At 36.4% G+C, this 14,026-nt stretch overlaps 1 protein-coding gene across 1 annotated transcript in view; it reads right to left on the reverse strand.

Annotated features, from left to right (window-relative positions):
- Window positions 1-12,036, reverse strand: part of LOC149555785 (uncharacterized) — a 308,737-nt gene extending 296,701 nt beyond the window's left edge. The window contains exon 1 of the mRNA XM_089829532.1: window positions 11,999-12,036. The gene's annotated coding sequence lies outside the window, so the exon portion shown is untranslated. The remainder of the gene's footprint in view (window positions 1-11,998) is intronic.
- Between the last annotated feature and the right edge of the window lie 1,990 nt (window positions 12,037-14,026).

Genomic DNA, 14,026 nt, shown 5'->3' on the forward strand with positions numbered 1-14,026 from the left:
CAGCCAACAATAGAATTGGTTGCAAGGTGTCCAAAAGGGAATCACTAAAATTAGTAAATAATTATCCTTGCAATAACCATTTACTAATTCTTGGAAAGTGGACAAACAGTTGTCCAAACCACCCATAACTAATGCTAATATGCATAGATAAGGATGAACAGCTGTCCAAGCTATCCATAAATACTACTGTTATTTCTCGGTCAGAAATAACAGCTGTCCAACTAACAATAATTAACACCTCTCTCCTCTAGAATTTTTAATTTTTCCTTGACAATTTTGACAACACTTGCCACAATTTTCTAAATGCTTTCTTCCTTGTGTAACGCCCCGCCAAGGGATCCAAAAGAATTAACCTAAAGTTTCACTAAGTTTGCTAAACATTTTTTTTTTTTTTTAAAAGTAAGAAAGTATGACATACACATCAAACAAGTAGTAGCGGAAGCAATAACATGTAATCATCGACAAACATACATTGCAAGTTACATTTCTTAAAGATCCCAAGACGTTGATTCACGTTTAAATTTAATTAATTCTAAGTCTAACAACTAACACATACATATAAAAGAATAATCAGAAACTCCAATGTCCATAATATACATTTGTTCCGAATGCTCCTTGGCAAATTAATTCGGAATGCTCATTCATCCACTGTACATGTCACATGGTATGAAAGGCTTAAAAGAATATACATATATAAAGATCAAGATACAACATCCTCAAATCCATTATACAAAGTACAATAAAAATATATGAAACTATTCACCATACATGATACATCCATACATCCATAATGATAAAACATCTATCATAAAATCTAACCATCCATCATAATAATCCAAGAACATAGTGAAGGTAAATGCCAATCACGAAATCTCTAGCCACGGTGACCACGGAACGGATCTCATTGGTAAGAGTAAAAGCACTACCACCCGACCGCGTGAAACCTAAATGGTCCACTCCCACCGCGCTGAGGAGATAGTCTCAAGTCCCAAATAGGATAACAAAACCTATAATCATAAATACTCTCTAAGTCCAGGAAATCCTATAAGTATGCTAACTCAAGGGTTCCTAAAAATATCGACATCTAAATCCCAGAGGTACCACAAGACACGTAGGAAACCTAATATGCAAGCGGGAAAGTGTCATCGCAAAAGTCATGTAGAAGTTACTCGAGCAATCCCTTAGGAATCCCGGGTCCCTACTGATCCTGCGGCCACTAGTATCCTCTCATACTGACGAGGCATACTATGGAATGCAAGGTCGTAACCAAGCGTCCTCTCTACCCCATCCTAGTCTGTACTAGCACTCATGGCATGGGAGAGAACATACAATTATCTTGTTAGGTTCATTTTCTCTCATTTAGTGTAAATGTTTTCACTTATTAAAAATGACTTACAATGGGTTTCTCAAGGCAGCCTCTTAGGGCTCTGACCCCCATTGCAAGCCACTTCTCGACTCTACACATAGATAACCTACCCTAGCTCATGAACTCATAAATCAAAGAATCATAATAAAACCATCTCAGTCCTATGCGAGCAACTGAAAATATCATAAAAAGATAATCCACAAAATATATCAGTTCTTCATGAGCAACAGATAACATCAAATAGTAATCAAGTAATCACGACAGTTCTCTATCAGCAACTGAAGGCATCAATGATAAGTCACAAAATCCAATGGTTCTCTAATGAGCAACCAGAAAGTAATACAAGTATAACTGATCGAGACTCAGAAATGGTTATCAAATATAACTGATCGAGACTCAAAAATGGTTAAGTTAGGTATTCTCAAACACATACACCTCAGCTTCACACAAGGAACTGGAAAGCAATCACAAACAGTAAACACAATCATGTCATGGAGCACTTCATCACATTACCATGGTCAGGTTTAAGAAAGATCGAGACCAAATCATCAAGACATCACATTCACAAACCCCGAGCCTCTGGTAACAACCTGAACTGGTCAACGCTAAACCAACCCCAAAACATTCAAAGTACAAAGTCAACATCAAAGTCTCAGAGATTGGATCTGAAAGTATATTATTTAAATTAAGGTAAGGTTTGTGTTTTAGTTCAATGTCAAATTCAAGTAACAAAGTTTTAACAACTACCCTTTTTCGAATAACCCAGTTCTATAATAATTTTCATTAAATCAATATCCAAATTGTAATTTAGTCAAATAAAATTCATTATTAATTAACTTAATTAAACTAGTTATAATTAAATTAATCAATATTCAATAGATCTAATTAATTATTTTAATCCAACTAATAATTGTTAATTTATTAATATTTAAACAAAATTATTAATAAATTAAAATTTACAACTATAACAATGCAATTAATATTTATTTATTAAATATTTATAAAGTTTAATATATTATAAAAATTAAATATATATTATAATATTTATTATTTAAAATTTTTAATTAAATAAATTTTGTTTTTAATAATTTTTTTTAAAAAAATTATAAAAATAAAATAAAAATAAAAAAACGAATTTAAATCCTCCCACGTTTATAGCCCGTCGGCTTTGGCCGCAGGGCCTGCGGCGGCAGGTACTCTGTACCTACCGTCGCAGTACCTGCGACGCAGGTACTGTCGGCCTGCGCCGACAGTGGGGGCGGGTACGGGGTACTTCCCTCCCCCCCACTAATATTAATATATACCTTTTTTTTATTTTTATTTTTATTTTTATATGATTTTATTTTATTCGAAATAAAATAAGTTTTTATTAAAAATTAATTTTGTTTAATTTTTAATACAAAACAATTTCTTCCAAAGGATAATTATGTAAAATATAAATATATATATTTATATATATATAATTATTTATTTTTATTTTATTTTATTTTTTTATCTAGAACTTTTCAATATCATTAAAACAAAACCCTTATCAAATTAGATTTCCAAATCAAGAAAACAAGGGTTCTAATTAATTCATCCAGTCTCCATGGATACAGAAATTATTGACGAATAATTAATAGCTTCACAAGATTGAAAGCTTAAAACTTTTATCACAGAGAATACAGATCTTCAAACCGCAGACACGAAGAAGGCAGGAAGGGATAATTGCATATTTAATGGATAAAAAATACAAGACCCTACCTGATCCTGATGCTATTATGCAACCTCCAGAAAACTGTATGCGAATTCGCTCCTCTCAATAACCTTCCCCTTCAAGACTTTCTTCATATCAGCCTTCTGAAATTTGCTTCCAAAAATTGTCTTCCTCCAAAAATTCTCGTCCAAATTCGTATCTTACGAAAATGAACCCCCAAAGTTGTGATAAGCAAATTCTCCTCAATTCGGAGCACTAATTGTGCGTTTACCTGAGAAGACTCTTTGCACAACTCAGTTAACTCAAATTAACTTTTATTATCTTTTCTAATTCTTTTGCATTCAACTTTCATGCACAATAAGTTGAATTATTAAATAACTCTATTTAAAATTTCACTTGACTTCAATTCTTAATTAATTTATTATTTTAAATCTTATGTGCACTTTTAAGAAATTAAAATAACATTATTAATTTTTATAATTTAATCTTTTAATTTAATTCTTATATTTAACTCATGATTAGATCATGCGATCTAGAATTCTTAATAAATTTATATCTTTCAACTTTTTAATTTATTTTAGAACTTAATTGATAACATATTTAATTAATTTAAATAACAATAATATTTAGCATTTATTTAAAAATGAACTCCAAATATATTATTATTAAATTAAATATTATCCTGTTCTAAATATATCTTAAACTTTAATTTCCAACTTTAATTCTTTTATTTAATTAATTAATTAATTAATTAAATATAAAGATATCATAATTAATTCCTTATTAAATTAAATCATTAATTAGTCTTTTTAATTAGACTTAATTAATAGAAAATACACCAAGGACTCATAAAGCAACATACGAAAACCCATCATAGAAAAATACATACCAAATCAAACACAAGGGTTATAATCACCAAATTACATCATTTGATGCATTCGGAGGGTACTTAACTCAGATACTTGTCCTAATTATCAATTAGGACAATTGGCTAAAGGGTTTAGGATTTGGACTTAAGAGTTTATCTCCCCTCTCTTACCATTGAGACAGTGCGATATGGTACGCTCATCCTGACAATTCAGAGAAGTCGATACTCGGTACCTGCAACCTGCATAAAATTCACGCATGTACAAACACAATATTCCAAGCTAAACAGGCAATGGCAGGAAGTGGTGCATCGTGTAGATCCCGACTAGCAGGTGACTACAACTCCCTTCCTTAACCATATCAGAAACACCATACATAAATAAAACAGCACACGCACCATACACATGCAGTATGGGGTAAGTATCCATAAGAAACACATGGAATAATGAACCATCTAACTAATCATCATCGATAACTAAAACCATTGAATAATCATCATACATGCACGAAATATAGAGTACCAAGTAATCTCATCATATAATAAACTGCGTGTAAACATCCTCTGATAATCTCTAAAATAATGATACTACTCATCAAACACAAATTGGCCTAAAAGAGTTTGGCAATCATATCATAATGTAGCTCGAAAAATGTAAACTAGGGGCAGACACTACATCCACCCCCCCTAGACTTAGGCTTACTCCTGGAAGCCTATAAACAAATAGGGATATAAATCCCGTAATCTAGATGCATCCTCCCATGTCGCTGAAGAGTCATCAGTAGGGTCCCATTGGACCCTTACCTGCTCTATGGTTCGACCCCTGAGGGTCAACTCCCGCTGCTCCAGAATACGAATTGGCTCCAAAGCCAGCTGCCCGTCCTCTACCTGTAAAGCATTCCAATCAAGAATATGTACAACATCAGGAATATACTGTCTAAGTACTGAAACATGGAAAACATCGTGAATGCGAGCAAGGCTGGGCGGTAAAGCAAGACGATAGGCAACTGGACCAATCCTCTCAAGAATATCGAATGGTCCCACAAAGCGAGGTGCTAGCTTCGAGCCCTTTCCATAACGGATCGGACTCTTCCGCGGGCGCACTCTCAAGAAAACCTTCTCTCCCACAGCAAACTGCTTATCTGACCTATGAGCATCAGCATACTTCTTCTGCCTATCCTGTGCCGTTGTCAAGTGCTCTCGGATACGCACCACCTGTTGCTCCATGTCACGAAGCATCTCGGGGTCCAACAGGATGTGATCCTCAAGGCTATCCCAACTCAAAGGTGTACGACAAGGGCGTCCATATAAGGCTTGGAAAGGTGCCATGCCAATAGAACTGTGGTACCCGTTGTTGTAAGCAAACTCCACTAGGTAGAGATAGTCCTCCCAATGAGTCTGCCTATCCATCACGTACATCCTCAACATATCCTCGAGAACCTGATTCACTCTCTCTGTCTGCCCATCTGTCTCTAGGTGATATGCTGAACTGAAGTTTAACTGCGCTCCAAGATCATGTTGTAGTGATGTCCAAAATGCGGAAGTGAAAACATGATCCCTATCCGAAATGATCTTTCGGGGAATACCATGTAGTCTCACAATGTCACGCATGAAGACATTAGCCACTGAAGCTGCAGTGTAGGAAGACCTGATTGGTGCAAAATGTGCCACCTTGGTCAACCGATCAACGGTGACCATGATAGCATCATGACGACGAAGAGTCATAGGTAATCCTACTATGAAATCCATAGAGATGATGTCCCACTTCCATGAAGGAACGAGATTCGGTTGCAAAAGTCCTGCCGGATGCTGGTGTTCTGCCTTGACTCTCTGACACTCAAGACATCTAGCCACAAAATCAGCAATGTCGCGCTTCATCCCGGACCAAAAGAATAAACGTCGCAAATCTGCATGCATCTTCTTGACACCTGGATGTGCCGAGTAAGGTGCACGATGGGCCTCTGATAGGATCAATATGCGAAGCTCATCCAGTAGCGGCACATAGATCCTTCCTGAAAGTCTCAAAAGGCCATCTGACTCTAGGACATAGCTTGAAAACTTTCCCTCCAAGGATCTCCCTGAATTGATCTCACTGCACACCTCTAGATACCATGAATCAGTGGGGAGTGCCTGAAGTATCTGACATCTCAAATCGACACTAAGAGTCATAGATGATATCACATGTTTCCTACGACTCAAAGCATCAGCTACAACATTCTCCTTCCCCTGGATATACTTCACCTCAAAGTCATACTCGCACAAAAACTCCATCCAACGCCTTTGCCTAGCATTCAGATTAGGCTGCGTGAATATGTACTGAAGACTACGATGATCGCTATGTAGTTCAAATCTGTGTCCCAACAAGAAATGTCTCCATCTCACTAAGGCATGAACTACTGCTACTAACTCAAGGTCATGTGTAGGATAATTCAACTCATGATCCTTGAGTTTGCGTGACTCATATGCAATCACTCGACCATTCTGCATTAGAACTGCTCCAATACCCTCGAGGGAAGCATCTGTACACACCATGAACTCACCTTCTGGATCAGGTACAGCTAAGATCAGTGCACTGGTCAGAAGCTCTTTGAGTTTCTAAAATGCTTCTACACACTTTTCTGTCCAAAGAAACTTCTTTCCTTTCCTCTGAAGGGAGGTAATAGGGTGTGCTATTCTGGAGAAGTTTTGAACAAATCTGCGATAATACCCAGCTAGACCCATGAAACTACGAATCTCTGACACAGTAGTGGGTGCAAGCCAATCTACTATTGCCTGGATCTTCGCAGGGTCTACAGAGATACCTTCGCCTGAAATAACGTGTCCCAAATACTGTATCTCTGATTGAAAGAAATCACACTTTGCCGCATTGGCATAAAGTTGATTATCTCTCAAGCACTGCAAAACTAAACTCAAATGTTCCTCATGTTCCTTTTGGGACTTAGAATATATAAAAATATCATCGAGGAACACAAGAACAAATCTATCAAGATAGGAACGGAACACCCCATTCATTAAGCACATGAAAACTGATGGAGCGTTTGTCAGCCCAAAGGGTACCACTGTGAACTCATAATGCCCGTAGCGAGTTCGGAAGGCGGTCTTATGAATATCAGCCTCCTTGATGCGAAGTTGATGGTATCTTGACTTAAGATCAATCTTAGAGAACACTATAGCTCCCTTGATTTGATCAAATAAATCATCAATCCTTGGTAAAGGATACCTGTTCTTTATTGTCACCTTATTCAGCTGTCTGTAATCGATGCAAAGGCGCAAAGAACCATCCTTCTTCTTCACAAAGAGCACTGGAGCTCCCCATGGTGATACACTAGGTCGAATACTACCCTTGGCCAAAAGTTCCTCTAACTGCAAACGCAACTCACTTAGCTCCTGAGTGGTCATACGATAAGGAGCTCTAGAAATAGGTTCCGCTCCTGGAGTGAGCTCAATGCTAAAATCAATGTCTCTCTTCGGAGGCATGCCTGGAATCTCGCTCGGAAAGACATCAACATACTCCTGTAAAATAGGGTGATCTAGGGTCTTCCTCGTAGATTCTTCCTCATCAAGCTCATTTACCGAAACGGCAAATACCTGACACCCCTTACGAAAGCTTCGCTTAAGTTTCATAGCAGAGATCATCCGTAGGGATATAGGTCTCGGTATCCCCACAATCTCAACATCCTTCCCTTGATCATCCTGACACATAATGGTCTTCTTTCTGCAGTCAATACTAGCCCTATGAGAGCCAAGCCAATCCATACCTAAGACCACATTGTAGGAGCTAAAAGGAATAACTCGAAAATCGACTGAAGTCTCAAACCCTCCTATGCTAAGTCCACACTTGTGAACTACCGAATCTGTGGAAACTTTAGCACCTGAGGCTAGTTCCACTTGCCAACCATGGTCTTGCTTAACCGACTCCAGCTTACACTTATCAACTAGAGATGGAGAAATGAAAGAATCTGTAGCACCTGAATCAAATAATACAGAGAGAGGTGTACCTCGGATAGCTCCTGTAGTCTCAACTACTGTCCCCTGATGGTCTGCCTGATGGTGATCCACCGCTGCAAATACTCTATGAGATCCACCTGTATTTCTGACTGTAGGCTCAGATGCTGCTGGCCTGGGTCCTAAATACTGAGATGCTCGCTGTGGGCAGTATGCTGCAATATGACCAATCTGTCCACACGAAAAACATCCCGTGCCTCTACCAGATCCTCTCCCTATAGGTGGTGCATTCGACCGCTGGTGGCTACCCCTACTAGCAAAAGACTGGTTGCTCTGTGCAGGCCGAGATTGCTGATTCTGCCTATTACGTTGAGCATTGCGATTGATCCTAGGGTTGGATCCACCGCCACCACTCTGTGCCTGAGGGTAAAATCCCTTATGCTGCTGAGGTTGCTGCTGAGAATGCTGATGAGAATGCGGCTGAGAATACTGATTCCTCCTAGGGAAGGGAGGCTTCCTGATTCCACCGGAATTGTGGTTGCCCTTAGATCCTGCTATAGTAGGCGCTCCCACAAATCCTCCTTGCCCAAAGTTGACACTCTGCTCTACCAGGATAGCTCGATGTACCGCATCCTTGAGGGTCTTAGGCTCAAATACCTTAACACCCCCAATAAAACGGTTGTTCAAGCCTCGAATGAAATGTTGTGCCAACTGTGCTGGGTTGTCACTGAATCCCGAAAAAGGCATGAGCTCATAGAACTTGCGCTCATACTCTACAACGGTCATAGTGAACTGTCTCAGGTTATGGAACTCATCTGCTCTATGCTGCTTCCATTCCTCTGGTAGGAATTGCTCATGAAAACTCTCCAAGAAAATCTCCCAAGTGACACTACCCATGTCAATGCCCAACTTCTTCTCCTCAATAGTCCACCAGGTGGCTCCAAATAACTCTAGATTGGTAATGGCAAACCTCTCTTTGACATTACTGTCAAAGTCCTGCATAGAAAAAATCCTGTCAAGGGCAATAAGCCACTGCTCAGCTACATACCCAGAACCTTGCCCATTAAAGGGTTTGATCTTGGACCTCTGAAGATGCTTCATCTGAGAAGATACTATGAATCTATGTCGGTCCTTCTGAGGACTCCTAGATCTGCGTCTATGCTCATGTCCAACCTGGTGTGCTCTATCCTGCTCAAGAACAGGAGGTAAGCGATCAATAAGGGTTCGCATCATTTGCCTCAGATCAACCTCCTCAGAGTCGGCATGTCCCTCATCGTGGTTCTCTTCTTGATGCTCACTGACATGCTCTTCCCTATTCTCTTCCTGAATGGGACTCTCATGGATAGACTCATGAACACTAACATCTCTGCCTCGTCCACGACCTCTGCCATGGCCAAGGCTACGGCCCCTAACGGAAGATCTCGTCCCAGATACCATCCTACAATAATATCCAAGACACAAGATGCTAAAATAACCATGAAACATACTACTAAAATACATAGATAAAAGACGCATGTTTTGCAAACAAGATATTTTCAGTTTTCAGTTTACCTATAATTTCAGTTTAAGTATGATTTCAGTTTTGAAGTTTTGAGTGTTGAAGTATGAATAAAATAGGTAACTAATAGTTTATATACTGTTTCAGTTCAACTAGCTTCAAGTTTTAGTTTAAGGTTTGCATTTTTATTCAACTAGTTAACACTAGTGGCGTTCCAATATACCCAGAGCTCCCAATGTAGAAACTTTGGCTCTGATACTAGATGTAACGCCCCGCCAAGGGATCCAAAAGAATTAACCTAAAGTTTCACTAAGTTTGCTAAACATTTTTTTTTTTTTTAAAAGTAAGAAAGTATGACATACACATCAAACAAGTAGTAGCGGAGGCAATAACATGTAATCATCGACAAACATACATTGCAAGTTACATTTCTTAAAGATCCCAAGACGTTGAGTCACGTTTAAATTTAATTAATTCTAAGTCTAACAACTAACACATACATATAAAAGAATAATCAGAAACTCCAATGTCCATAATATACATTTGTTCTGAATGCTCCTTGGCAAATTAATTCGGAATGCTCATTCATCCACTGTACATGTCATAGGGTATGAAAGGCTTAAAAGAATATACATATGTAAAGATCAAGATACAACATCCTCAAATCCATGATACAAAGTACAGTAAAAATATATGAAACTATTCACCATACATGATACATCCATACATCCATAATGATAAAACATCTATCATAAAATCTAACCATCCATCATAATAATCCAAGAACATAGTGAAGGTAAATGCCAATCATGAAATCTCCAGCCACGGTGACCATGGAACGGATCTCATTGGTAAGAGTAAAAGCACTACCACCCGACCGCGTGAAACCTAAATGGTCCACTCCCACCGCGCTGAGGAGATAGTCTCAAGTCCCAAATAGGATAACAAAACCTATAATCATAAATACTCTCTAAGTCCAGGAAATCCTATAAGTATGCTAACTCAAGGGTTCCTAAAAAGATCGACATCTAAATCCCAGAGGTACCACAAGACACGTACGAAACCTAATATGCAAGTGGGAAAGTGTCATCGCAAAAGTCATGTAGAAGTTACCCGAGCAATCCCTTAGGAATCTCGGGTCCCTACTGATCCTGCGGCCACTAGTATCCTCTCGTACTGACGAGGCATACTATGGAATGCAAGGTCGTAACCAAGCGTCCTCTCTACCCCATCCTAGTCTGTACTAGCACTCATGGCATGGGAGAGAACATACAATTATCTTGTTAGGTTCATTTTCTCTCATTTAGTGTAAATGTTTTCACTTATTAAAAACGACTTACAATGGGTTTCTCAAGGCAGCCTCTTAGGGCTCCGACCCCCATTGCAAGCCACTTCCCGACTCTACACATAGATAACCTACCCTAGCTCATGAACTCATAAATCAAAGAATCATAATAAAACCATCTCAGTCCTATGCGAGCAACTGAAAATATCATAAAAAGATAATCCACAAAATATATCAGTTCTTCATGAGCAACAGATAACATCAAATAGTAATCAAGTAATCACGACAGTTCTCTATCAGCAACTGAAGGCATCAATGATAAGTCACAAAATCCAATGGTTCTCTAATGAGAAACCAGAAAGTAATACAAGTATAACTGATCGAGACTCAGAAATGGTTATCAAATATAACTGATCGAGACTCAAAAATGGTTAAGTTAGGTATTCTCAAACACATACACCTCAGCTTCACACAAGGAACTGGAAAGCAATCACAAACAGTAAACACAATCATGTCATGGAGCACTTCATCACATTACCATGGTCAGGTTTAAGAAAGATCGAGACCAAATCATCAAGACATCACATTCACAAACCCCGAGCCTCTGGTAACAACCTGAACTGGTCAACGCTAAACCAACCCCAAAACATTCAAAGTACAAAGTCAACATCAAAGTCTTAGAGATTGGATCTGAAAGTATATTATTTAAATTAAGGTAAGGTTTGTGTTTTAGTTCAATGTCGAATTCAAGTAACAAAGTTTTCACAACTACCCTTTTTCGAATAACCCAGTTCTATAATAATTTTCATTAAATAAATATCCAAATTGTAATTTAGTCAAATAAAATTCATTATTAATTAACTTAATTAAACTAGTTATAATTAAATTAATCAATATTCAATAGATCTAATTAATTATTTTAATCCAACTAATAATTGTTAATTTATTAATATTTAAACAAAATTATTAATAAATTAAAATTTACAACTATAACAATGCAATTAATATTTATTTATTAAATATTTATAAAGTTTAATATATTATAAAAATTAAATATATATTATAATTTTTATTATTTAAAATTTTTAATTAAATAAATTTCGTTTTTAATAATTTTTTTTTAAAAAATTATAAAAAATAAATAAAAATAAAAAAACGAATTTAAATCCTCCCACGTTTATAGCCCGTCGGCTTTGGCCGCAGGCCTGCGGTCGCAGGGCCTGCGGCGGCAGGTACTTTGTACCTGCCGTCGCAGTACCTGTGACGCAGGTACTGTCGGCCTGCGCCGACAGTGGGGGCAGGTATGGGGTACTTCCCTCCCCCCCACTAATATTAATATATACCTTTTTTTTTTTTTTTTTTTTTTTTTTATATGATTTTATTTTATTCGAAATAAAATAAGTTTTTATTAAAAATTAATTTTGTTTAATTTTTAATACAAAACAATTTCTTCCAAAGGATAATTATGTAAAATATAAATATATATATTTATATATATATATATATTTATTTATTTTTATTTTATTTTATTTTTTTATCTAGAACTTTTCAATATCATTAAAACAAAACCCTTATCAAATTAGATCTTAATTTCTAAATCAAGAAAACAAGGGTTCTAATTAATTCATCCAGTCTCCATGGATACAGAAATTATTGACGAATAATTAATAGCTTCACAAGATTGAAAGCTTAAAACTTTTATCACAGAGAATACAGATCTTCAAACCGCAGACACGAAGAAGGCAGGAAGGGATAATTGCATATTTAATGGATAAAAAATACAAGACCCTACCTGATCCTGATGCTATTATGCAACCTCCAGAAAACTGTATGCGAATTCGCTCCTCTCAATAACCTTCCCCTTCAAGACTTTCTTCGTATCAGCCTTCTGAAATTTGCTTCCAGAAATTGTCTTCCTCCAAAAATTCTCGTCCAAATTCGTATCTTACGAAAATGAACCCCCAAAGTTGTGATAAGCAAATTCTCCTCAATTCGGAGCACTAATTGTGCGTTTACCCGAGAAGACTCTTTGCACAACTCAGTTAACTCAAATTAACTTTTATTATCTTTTTTAATTCTTTTGCATTCAACTTTCATGCACAATAAGTTGAATTATTAAATAACTCTATTTAAAATTTCACTTGACTTCAATTCTTAATTAATTTATTATTTTAAATCTTATGTGCACTTTTAAGAAATTAAAATAACATTATTAATTTTTATAATTTAATCTTTTAATTTAATTCTTATATTTAACTCATGATTAGATCATGCGATCTAGAATTCTTAATAAATTTATATCTTTCAACTTTTTAATTTATTTTAGAACTTAATTGATAACATATTTAATTAATTTAAATAACAATAATATTTAGCATTTATTTAAAACTGAACTCCAAATATATTATTATTAAATTAAATATTATCCTGTTCTAAATATATCTTAAACTTTAATTTCCAACTTTAATTCTTTTATTTAATTAATTAATTAATTAATTAAATATAAAGATATCATAATTAATTCCTTATTAAATTAAATCATTAATTAGTCTTTTTAATTAGACTTAATTAATAGAAAATACACCAAGGACTCATAAAGCAACATACGAAAACCCATCATAGAAAAATACATACCAAATCAAACACAAGGGTTATAATCACCAAATTACATCATTTGATGCATTCGGAGGGTACTTAACTCAGATACTTGTCCTAATTATCAATTAGGACAATTGGCTAAAGGGTTTAGGATTTGGACTTAAGAGTTTATCTCCCCTCTCTTACCATTGAGACAGTGCGATAGGGTACGCTCATCCTGACAATTCAGAGAAGTCGATACCCGGTACCTGCAACCTGCATAAAATCCACGCATGTACAAACACAATCTTCTAAGCTAAACAGGCAATGGCAGGAAGTGGTGCATCGTGTAGATCCCGACTAGCAGGTGACTACGACTCCCTTCCTTAACCATATCAGAAACACCATACATAAATAAAACAGCACACACACCATACACATGCAGTATGGGGTAAGTATCCATAAGAAACACATGGAATAATGAACCATCTAACTAATCATCATCGATAACTAAAACCATTGAATAATCATCATACATGCACGAAATATAGAGTACCAAGTAATCTCATCATATAATAAACTGCATGTAAACATCCTCTGATAATCTCTAAAATAATGATACTACTCATCAAACACAAATTGGCCTAAAAGAGTTTGGCAATCATATCATAATGTAGCTTGAAAAATGTAAACTAGGGGCAGGCACTACACCTTGCCCTCTCTTAAAAAATAGCCACTTAATATAGATTTGTCAAGAATGGCACAATCATGTCAGAACTTAAAGTGAGAGATAA

This window comes from Cupressus sempervirens, chromosome 5, assembly GCF_028749045.1.
Source record: "Cupressus sempervirens isolate cs-2001-9-10 chromosome 5, ASM2874904v1, whole genome shotgun sequence".
Lineage (NCBI taxonomy): Eukaryota > Viridiplantae > Streptophyta > Pinopsida > Cupressales > Cupressaceae > Cupressus > Cupressus sempervirens.